The sequence below is a fragment of the Lynx rufus genome, unplaced genomic scaffold (assembly GCF_022079265.1).
Source record: "Lynx rufus isolate CCGP_SWC_20201006 ecotype Redwood Valley unplaced genomic scaffold, mLynRuf1.p SCAF_15, whole genome shotgun sequence".
In the NCBI taxonomy this organism is placed as follows: Eukaryota; Metazoa; Chordata; class Mammalia; order Carnivora; family Felidae; genus Lynx; species Lynx rufus.
Window position 1 is genome coordinate 56,580,020 of NW_025814829.1, and position 11,519 is coordinate 56,591,538.

Here is an 11,519-nt window from a genome sequence, read left to right on the forward strand (position 1 = left end):
CCCTTTGGCATTGTTCCCCACTATCTCTTAAAACAACTCTTACTGGGGACCCTGGGTGGCTCAGTTGATTAAGCGTCTGGCCTCGGCTCAGGTCACAATCTCAAAGGTTCGTGAGTTCGAGTCCTGGGTTGGGCTCTGTGCTGACAGCTCAGAGCCTGGAGCCTGCTTGGGATTTTGTGTCTCCCTCTCTCTCTGCCCCTACCCCACTCACAGTCTGCCTCTCTCTCTCTCTCAAAAATAAATATTAAAAAATAATTGAAACAACTCACTAGTATCTAATGGTCCATCCCCCCTCCCCCTTATTTTATTTGACCTCTCAATAATATTTGACACACTTGTACCTCCTGTCCTCTTGAAACGCCTTTTTTGGTAGATTTTCTGGACAGCATAATCTTTTGTATTCCTTTCTACCTTGATGCTGTCCCTTCTCAGCTTCCTTTGCTGGCTTTTTTTGAGTGATTTGTAGGTACTGCGGTGCTCCGGGGTTCAATGGTGGCCCCTCTTCTCTATATTCTTTTCCTATATGATCATACCTTGACCCAAGGGATTTAATACCTCCTATAAGCATAGGCCCCCAAATATGTATTTATTAGCCTTGATCTCCACCTAATTAAAATAAGAATTCCAATCGTATGTCTAACAAAAACCTCAAAACTCACAGGTAAAAATAAACATTTTCAATGTTTTGTCTACTAAGTAGATCCCTCAGTAAATGGCAACATCATCCACCTAGTAACTAGAACTAAAAACCTAAGAATAAGCATGATTCCATTCTTTCCTTTACATGACAATCATTTAATTCATAAACAAGTCAGTTCTGTCCCCCAAAATAGCCTGACCCTGACTGCTCACCACCTCCAATACCTCAGCCTACTTGCAAACCACCATTACCTTGTGCCTGACTGATCGTAAGCCTCAGTTTCCTTTTCTGCAGAATGGGAATGGTAAAATAATATTAATACTGCGACTAACAATAATAACAAAACTCATGGTGTTACGAATAGCAAAGGAATAGTGCATGAAAAAAGTTAGCAACATTCATACACAGAAAATTCCCTTGGTGTAATGGCGGGTGCTGTTGATGGTTTTGTGCTTCACTGAACATCCCCAAAGGTCTCAAGACCTGAGGGGGTGTGCCTGGAGGCCTTTGGGGGCTGGGGGTCCAGGCTCCACTCACAAATCTCTTCAACCAGGGTATCATCTCTACTTGGTTAAAATTTTTATTTCTTTTTAATTTGTTTACTATCCCAGGTAAGATTTCATTTGGGAAAATATAAGTTCATTGTCAGTCATTAGAAAATAAACTTTAACTTCTGCTCTTCCATGGCTGGGCATTTCTGCTCCAGATGACAGCTTTGCATCTGTCTAATGGATACTGGTGTCCTTTCCAGTGGAGGGGACAGAAAAAAACCTCGAAGTAGACTGCTAGAGAAAGAAGGGAGTCAGGTTACATTGCTCCCCAAGTACAATTCCCAGCACATGGCAGGTCCTTGGGAATCAGCAGATCCCATGCCCTTCCTTGTGGACACCTACGTCAGATAACACCCACATCCCACAGATCAGCAAACATATTCCAGGTTTCAGGACTCATGGCATGAGGATTACTGGTCATTTGGGATCATACACAGCATAGATCCCATGCACAGTAGGGCCTAAAAAGGCACTGTGATGTCTTGAAAAGATTTCAGGAACTTAAACCCGGGCTTTATATCTACTTGTTTTTTTCTACAGAGAAACTGGTGCTTATCTGTGGGCCCCAAAGCTAGAGACACTTCAGCCATTATGCCAGGAGAGCCCACCTGTCAGAGTTCTTGACCATGATAAAGCTGGACATTTCCCAAAGGAAAACCCTTGGGATTCCTTCCTAAATAAATGATTCACCACAAAGACAGAAGTCACAAGCACGTACATGTTTGTGCAGAAGCCCTTCTCCTGGAATCAGCAGTCACAGTCACACATGCATTTATGTGACTTCATCTGGCCGCCTGGGAAACTTTGCAGGTTCTCAGGCTGAATGCCCTCCCTCATGGACATATTTTGAGATTCTAGTGAAAGGCCTCCCTCAGCCAACAAAGATAGCAGGATGGGCACAGGGCTAGTACATGAGGACAAGAAGCAGGGCTTGGAGAGACCGACCCCCACTGGGCTGTGGGAAATGGGTCCTGTATCTGACTGACAAAGAATGTGATTCTGGAAATAACTCAGGACTCCTTCCCACCATGGGGCCTAAGTCAGGCTTGGCTTGGCAAGATGGATCCATGCTCAGGGAGCCATGGACAGGACAGATGAGAGGAAAGGGATGGGAGAGGAGAAAGCAGGAGCGCTGGGAGATCTTGGATGAGGTACACTCAGAAGCTCCAAGGTAGAACCCGAGTCCTGAAACCTGAACCACCAGGTCTGCCTTCTCAAGGCCTCCACCACAGTTGAGTCTCTGGGCCCCAAACCTGGCGAGACCAACCTTGACTCCACCATCAGGGCTCACTCTGAACCCTGTTCAGCCCACCTGTATCCATGGCCCCCATCATGAACACCACCACCACATCTCCACATGTGGTCTTGGAATCGTGCCTACCTGGGCCGGGCTCATGGGCAAAAGTCCTGGTTCTGATGCCTGCTGGCAGCCTGCCCATGCTCCTGTGGCCTCCACTATGTGGCTGAGGAATGTCACCACCGGCCTTTGTGGGGAAGGCTCACAGCTGGAGCGAGGGGAGCACAGGACCGCCAAGAGGGAGGAGCTTCACCCTGAGTGCCGGGGAGAACCTGCAAAGAGTTTAAGTGGATTGAGTCTATGTTTTAGGAAAATCTCTTGGGTGCTGTGTAGAAAAGATGACATGTTCCCTTTCCACAATTTGGAGGCCCAGTTGTTCAGTCTGTGGTAGGAGACCACAGAGGAGAGAAGAAAGGAACTGAATTACATGCAGTGGTGACAGGGCAAGTTTCTGTTTTCTTTTCTTTCTTTCTTTTTTTAATGTTTGCTTATTTATTTTGAGAGAGAGTGAGACAGTGTGTGAGTGGGTGAAGGGGCAGAGAGACAGAAAGAGAGAGACAGAGAGACAGAGAGAGAGAGGGAATCCCAAGCAGGCTCCACACTGTCAGTGCAGAGCCCAACAAGGGGCTTAATCCCATAACCTTGGGATCATGACCTAAGCCAAAATCAAGACTCGGATACTTAACTGACTTAGCCACCCAGGCGTTCCTAGTTTCTCTTTTCTATTCTTCACACTTCTTTTCTCAGCTGGGCTCCTGGAGCAGAAGGAATTTCAGACCAGAAATCCTCTCCAAGTCCACTTGAGAGAGCTGAGGGTGGACAGAAACTGACCATGCCAAGATCACCTGGCTAAGTGACAGCAAGGAGGGATCAAAGAGCAGTTGTTTTTGTATATAAATTTGTCCCTTTGGAAATACAAACCAAAACCACAACAAGATACCATCTCACACCTGTCAGAATAGCTAAAATTGACAACACAGGAAACAACAGGTAATAGGATGCAGAGAAAGGGGAGCCCTCTTGCACTGTTAGTGGAATACAAACTGGTGCAGCCGCTCTGAAGAACAGTATGGAGGGCCCTCAAAAAGTTAAAAATAGAACTACCCTATGACCCAGCAATTGCACTACTAGGTAATTACTCAAAGGATACAAAAATACAGATTGGAAGGGGTAAATACACCCCAATGTTTATAGCAGCATTATCAACAATAGCCAAGCTATGGAAAGAGCCCAAATGCCCACCAACTGATGAATAGATAAAGACGTGGTATACATACACACACACACACACACACACACACACACAGGAATATTACTCAGCCTTCAAAAAGAATGAACTCTTTCAATTTGCAGTAATGTGGATGGAACTAGAGAGTATTATGCTAAGCAAAATAAGTCAATCAGAGAAAGACAAATACCATATGATTTGACTCATGTGCAATTTAAGAAACAAAACAGATGAACATATGGAGGGGGGAAAAGAGAGAGAGAGAGAAACAAACCATAAAATACTCTTAGAGAACAAACTGAGGGTTGATGGAGGGAGGTGGGTGGGGGATGAGCTAGATGGGTGAGGGAGGAAGGCACTTGTTATGATGAGCACTGGGTGCTGTGATGATTCACTGACTTCTACTCCTGAAACCAATATTACACTGTATGATAACTAACTAGAATTTAAATAAAAAATTGAAAAGAAAATAAAGTTGTCCCTTTTGATTTGTGCTGTTCAATATGGTAGTCACTAGATCCTGTGGCCATTTAGATTTAAATTTAAGTTAATGTAGGGGCACCTGGGTGGCTCAGTCAATTGAACATCTGACTGGGGCTCAGGTCTTGATCTCACGGTTCGTGAGTTCAAGCCCTGCATTGGGCTGTCTGCTGTCAGCATGGAGACTGCTTTAGATCCTCTGTCCCCCTCTCTCTGCCCTTCCCCCGCTTGTGTTTTCTCTCTCTCTCTCTCTCTCAAAAATAAACATTAAAATTTTTTTTCAATTTAAGTTAATGTAAATTAATTTGAAAAAAAAAATCAGTTCCACAGTCGTGCCAGCCACATTTCAAGAACTGAACAGCCATATATGTGGCTGGTGGTTACCGTGGTGGACATTTCTATCACCATAGAAAGTTTCTGATGGACAGTCCTGCTTTCGACAGGCTCGCTCAGTCATATGTGAAGTCATTCTTCAGATCTCACTTCTTCTATATTCTGAGGGAAATCTGTGAGTACAGAGCCATTCTTGGAGACCAACCTTGCCTCTTCTGCAGCCCAAATTGTTTCTAGTTTTTTCTGGGGATCTTTTGTGTAAACCTGGGCCAGTGAGTAGACCCTCTCATGACCTGTTTGTTCTCTCTCTGTCTCTGTCTCTCTCACACATACACACGTTCACAAACACACAAAACAGTCTTTTTCTTTTAACTTGATGACTTCTCCCAGAGGGGGAAAAAATACATACTCAGTTATAACCCGGTCCATATCTAATAGGATTACTACTACTTCCCCTCCCCCAACAAGTAGTACAGGTAAAATGAAGTTATCATAACAGTTCAGGGCAACCTTGATCAAATGGACTTTCAGAAATTAAACACTAGACACAATAATTGTGAGGAAGCTATGTTACAGAGGAGTCGTATCCCGCAAGGAGCCAAAAGGAGCAGAGTGTAGCTTCTAATTACATCTCACATGCGTGTAATTAGCAGGGGTTCCTCAAAGCTTGCTCAGAGGTCAGAGCAGGGGAGGCTCATGAGCTTTCAAAGGACCCCCCAAATAGGCTGCATCCAGTAAACTCATGGGACCCCCATCTATCACGTTCAGTGCCCTGGGCTCTCACTTTGCCTCCTATCCACACCTGGACAAGCTGACCTGGGGTTTGTCCACTGGATTCTACTTACTGTCCTCATTTTGCAGATGAGGACATTATAGAAGAGTCACTGTTAAAAGTTGCATGTGCAGTAACGTCAAGGCAGGGCCCAAAACCTGGGTCTCCAGACATCTAGCATGGGGCTTTTCCCAGGGGATAGCATGACAGTTCATATTGTGTGGAATTCTACAAAACCATTAATTTTGGAGGGACTGTGTCTTTTCCTCCGGGTCAAAAGAGAGTAAGTAAAGTGCTACTTGAAATATAAACATGTGAAAGAAAAAACACATGTGGTCACAATTAACACATCATTCTGCCACGCACTGAAAACTCTCAAAAGAAAACATATCTGTGAAAGACCCCTTTTTACAGAGTTTTCAGCAAACTGGACGCATAAATGGAGAGTAAGGCCATCTTTCCCTTGGCGACCATGAGGATTTCATACTTTTCCACCCAGAGGCCTTTGGGCAAAACGAATTCCAGAAAAAGGTGGAAAAGTACTTATGGACAAATTTACATTAAATAAAATTAATATTAAGTAGTTAAATGTATATTACATAAATTTATATTAAACTTATATCAAATAAATATGAAATGTCCAGAAAGTAAGCAATATAGGTTATTGCCCCATTTTGACAAAAACTTACTCATATTAGCATCTTCAATGAGTGATCAAACATGAAAGTAAGTCGATCTGCATTAAACAGCTCCACAAAAGCATCCCTGATATAACAGGAACATTGCTATGACCGGCAACACATTTAAGAGTCCACGGATTTCTCTCATTCCTTCCACGTGGCTATTATACACATCTATGAGATTTCTCACTTTGCTGATAGCACTGATTGATCCCGCAGTCTTGCCATTCTTGTAATAATTAGAAGCATCAAATACGTCATGCAGTTTAAGGAAAAGTTTACAACGTTAATGTTGTAACTACGATTCTGGACCACATACACAATAGGATCTCCTGAATATCTTTCCCATAAGTCATGAAATGAGATTGCATCCTGTTTCTGGGCACTTCTTGGCCAAGCTTTTTGTTTATCCGCGGAGGAAGAACCGTTGGTAAACACACAATCAGAAGTGGGCTTGCCGCTCCCGTGCATTTCACGTGCACAAAGCCCTTCGCTGCATGCCCATAATATTCCTTTCACCCAGAAAATGTACTGGGGCCATCTAACAAGGTTACAGAAATTCCATGCTGGTGGCGGTGGGTGCTTTAACTGGCCTCTGCATAACAGAAGGAGAACCCACTTCTGCCATTCTTAACAACAGCGGATCACTGCTGCCCCTAAAACAAACAAAAAATAAAATAAATCTTCTGGTCTTGAAGGGCAGGATTCAAGGAGAACAAACATCGTGGGTTGTCTCAATACACTTCAAAGAGACAGGACGCTGTCTTCACTGCGGATGCTGTCCTCCTGTGTTTACTGTCTGATTTCTCAGTACAATCCCCTTACTCTGCTCAAATGTCTCCATTCATTGTGTAGGCTTTTTTCTTCAAAGCATATGCAGTTTTTGATCACTTCTGAGACATGAAAATCAGGGTGCTTGGGTGGCTCAGTCGGTTAAGCGGCAGACTCTTAATTTCCGCTCAGGTCATGATCTCACAGTTTTGTGCGTTCCAGCCCGGCATGGTGCTCTCACTGACAGTGCGCAGTGTGTTTGGGATTCTCTCTCTCTTTCTGTCTCTGCCCCTCCCCGGCTCACACTGTCTCTGCCTCTCTCAAAATAAATTAATACAACTTAAAATAAAGAAAGAAAAGATTTTTACTTTGTCCAGTTACTGTTTCAAGCAAATAAATAAGACCAATGTATTATTTATCTTCTGGACGGACAGACAGAAGGCCAAAGAATACACTGGTGTCAGGGGCTTCAGCCTGCCCCTGGGAAGGGACGGAAGTGAGGGAGGGAGTCCAAAGCTTCCCTCTATGCCTTATCTCCACCCCGCCCCCCCCCCCCCCACCAGAACCGACTGCAGTGAGGCCTTCATCTAAGTTTTCCAGAGACCTCTACCTTCTGGACTTCCTTTGCGGATAGAAAATTAAACCAACAAAAGCAAAAGCATTTAACAGCTTCTAGGTAGCTTTCTTTTTCCCCAGAACTTTTGAGCTTACTGTTGATGTCTGCCTGAAAGTAGATGAAATATTTCCCACTCATTAAAACCGTCAGGAAGACTGGCATGCTGTTAAGGGAGCAGTATTTAACGTACAGTCTTCAGGCTCTTATGTGCCCATCTGCTGATTACAGAACACAGATCTAAAGCAACTTACTCTCACTGTGGCCTGAGGCCTCCCCTGACTCCCCATGATTTAAATCCCTACACTGAAGGAAGAAAATCAATTGCATCAGTTCTAATAGGGCTGACTTGCTTTGTGTAAACAGGTGCTCACTGTTGTGCAAACTCAGTGTGGTCAGAGGGTCGGAGAAGCTGAATGTCCAGAAGGCAAGGAGAGGCAACTCCCTGCTTGCCCACCAGATCCTGTGATATTCTCAAGCAGGGCTATTCAGAACCTCAGTAACACGAGGTGCAGGTGTGATGGGTGCTGTTCCAGTGGGCGGGGTCGGGGAAAATGAGTTTTTCAGGTGCTGGGTAGGGAATCAAGCACTTCACTGATCAGAAACTATAACGGTGCAGGACGTTCAATCATTCCTTCTTTTTAAAGCAGGAAAACTCTTTTTCCAAATGATTCATGCAGCTTCTTTTTTTTTTAGCACTCACTCCACCATATAGCATTGGTGGCTGTTGGAGAGCTTCTGTCTGTCTCTGGTTTGCTCTTGTAGGCTTAGCCAAGTGTTAGTTTTCTCCCCTCCAAAAGCTTTCCCCTATGGAGCCCAGAAGGCACTGGGGGACACAGGCACTTCTGAGCTGTGTTTTCCATGGAAGAGCCCTGGGAAGACAGGTGAGGGCGTAGAACTCTGGAGCAGGAGAGAAGCATGACCCTGTCCAAGCAGGCCACGGGCATCGAGGCATGTTTTAGAGGAGTAGGTAGTAAAAGGGTAGGTGCAATGGGTACACTCATGTATTGAACTTGCCCAGAGTTGCCAGATTTAGAAGAAAGGAAAGAGAAAGAAATGGAGGAAGGAAGGGAGGAAGGAAGAAGAGAGAAAGGAAGAAAGAGAGAGAAAAGAGGAGAAAACTAGAGGAGAGAAGAAGAGAAGAGAGGAGGGGAAGAGAAGGGAAGGGAGGGGAGGGGACGGGAGGGGAGGGGAAGAGAGAAGAGGCAAGAAAACGGAAAAGCAGGGAAAAAAAAGAAGAAAAAGACAAGGCAGCAAGGGATATACTTATACTAAAAAATTACTCATTGTTTATCTGAAATCCAAATTCAGCTGGCATCCCATATTTTACCTGGAAATCCTACCCTCAACTTTCCTTTTTCTCTGCCCTCACACTGAAGCAACTCCCACCACTATCCATTTCATAAGTTGAGGTTCTACATAAAATTGCTTGAACAGGGGTTTCTGTTGCTTTAAAAAATTAAAATGAGCAAATAGTTGAAAATCACCACCACACTGTAGCAAATGAGCTTTCTCTCTGAGTATATCAAACAAGGAAAGGGTGTACATGTGCCACAACTACATGGTAAGAAAATTTAGAATTTATTTTATTATAATTTGACACATTCCAAGGAAGCCTGCATTGAATTCCTGGCGGATTGAAATACTGGCTCTATTTCTTCACCCCTTCCTTTACCAATGGTGCCCTGCGTTTTCACGGCCCCTCCTATTAGAGGTACAATATATCTGCCTGCCCCTTGACTTTGGATTGGGCAGCATGTCTGCTTTGGCGGATGGGGTATTATCTGATGTACCTGCATAACTAGTCTCATCCTCTTGCCCTCTGCCATCACCATGAGAAGAACATGCCTTGAGGATTATTGGTCCACTTATCCTGGAGGAACGACATTCTTGGAGGAGATCTAAATTGAACCCAAGGCCTGGAGTCAAACCCAGCTGACCCCAGATGGGTAGGCTTGCATATTCAAAAACTAGTAATATATACTTTCTCTTATACTTTGGGGTGGTTTGTTATGCAGCATTACTGTGGCAAAAACTGACTGATACATTCTACCTCATCACTCTTAAGGTATCTGTCAACATTACCAGTTCCTTCAGCAACCCCCGCTCACAACAGCATGGCCACACAGACTTTTCCACGTAGATAAGAAAATTTTGAGCAGAAAGTCTAGGGACAATGAATTCCCAGGATTTCTCAAGATTCACAGAGAAATCACCTACTAAAGAAAAATTACTAATCAGATTGGTAATAAGAGTACCACTAATCTACTCAATTTAAAAACCCAATGTTCATTCCAGGATTTTTAAAACATACTTTAAAGATAGAAATTAAGACTAGGCATCACCAGAAATTATAACTGAATATCTGTGCAGGCAACTCATTTATTAGAGCAAACATTTAACTGGGCAGAAGTCGGTAACTGCTCTTCCCTGTTCAACGTATTTTACATTCAGGATGTATGTTTCATTAGACATGGTATTTTCAGAAGAAATCCAGTACATAGCAGATGGGAAATCTGGAGAATGAGTTTTTATTTTAGTTAGCAGTGTTCTCTAGAGATGCCTGCCACCAACCCCTTTTAGCCCTTTCTTTGAAAAATACCTCAAAACTTCAATTTCTATGCTATTTTCCTCTCATAACGCTACCTTTCAGTATGATAAAGCCAAATATTTGGACTAATATTTCTAAACACTGCTAGAGGGGTTGGAGATCTTCAAAAATCACTGTAAACTGCATTATGCAATCTGCCTGCATTTGGAAATGAAAATGAACTCTTCAGCGAGGCCCTTGTGCCAAAGATTACATCAGGAACTATGATCAAGTGGCCACTGCAAATGAGGAAACTTGATCATTTTTAAATGTGAACTGTAAAAAGTACTTACTGAAAAAGAACATCAAGTTAAATTAAGCAAAAATACAGTGAGGTTCCAAAACTACAATGTGGGTTTTAGGAGTCAATATATAGGGGTTTACGATCTTGCTAGGGTGTGGTAACACTCAGCCTCAACCTTGGTGTCCAGTAAGGAATGGCAGATTATTGAATTAGAATTCTGTTTCTCAAACATTTCTACCAAAAATATTTAGCACAGGTAACAGGACCTCAGTAGGTCTGATGTCTGTTTAGACTAAAATGGTTTACTGCAAATTGGGTGTTCTATCTCCAAATTCCATAATTTTTGCATTCTATTTCATAATGTCCATGTGTTCCACTTATGAGGGCAAAGAAACAAGTTTCTCCAAGGCTCCTTGGTTAATAGTGAAGTATCCTGGGTGCTGAAACCATCACATGTGGAAAATAGGGCTGCATTCTACAGCCCTAGCTATGCAGAATGGAGTACAACGCAGGGCTTAACCTCATGACCCTGGGATCATGACATGAGCTGAAATCAAAGATGCTCAACCTACCGAGCCACCCAGGTGTCATGGGTTACTTGTCATTTTATTGTTGAGTTGTTTTATATATACCTTCAATACTAAATCCTTATCAGATTTGGTTTTCAAATATTTTCTCTGATTCTGTGCATTCTTTTCACTTTCTTGATGATGTCCTTTGAAGTACAAAGGTTTAAAATTTTGATGAAGTCCAATTTACCTATTTTTTCCATGGTTTCTTGTGCCTGTAGTATCACATCTAAAAAACAATTGCCCAAAGGTATCAAAGATTTATACATGTCTTTTTTTCTAAGATTTGTTAGTTTTAGCTCTTATATTTAGGCTTTTGTCCATATTGAGTTAGTTTTTGTATATAGTATGAAGAAGCCCCAAACCATTATTTTATCTTTGAAGATTCAATTGTCCCAGGACCATTTATTAAAAAACTATTGCTTCCCCAATTATCTTGGTACCTTTGTTGAAGATCAATTAACCATAGATATATGGGTGTATTTCTGAACTCTGAGTTCTATTCCATTGAGCTCATATCTATCCTTATACCAGCAGCACACAGTCTTGACCACTGTAGCTTTGTAGGAAATGACTGTATCAGGAAGTGTGAGTTCTCCAACTTTGTTCTTTTCTGAGATTTCTTTTGGCTGTTCTGAATTCCTTGCATTTTCACATGACTTTTAGAATCCAGCTTGTTAATTCTGCAAAAGTCACAGCTAGGATGTTGCTAGAGCTCATGTTGAATCTACATGTCAATTTGGGGAATATT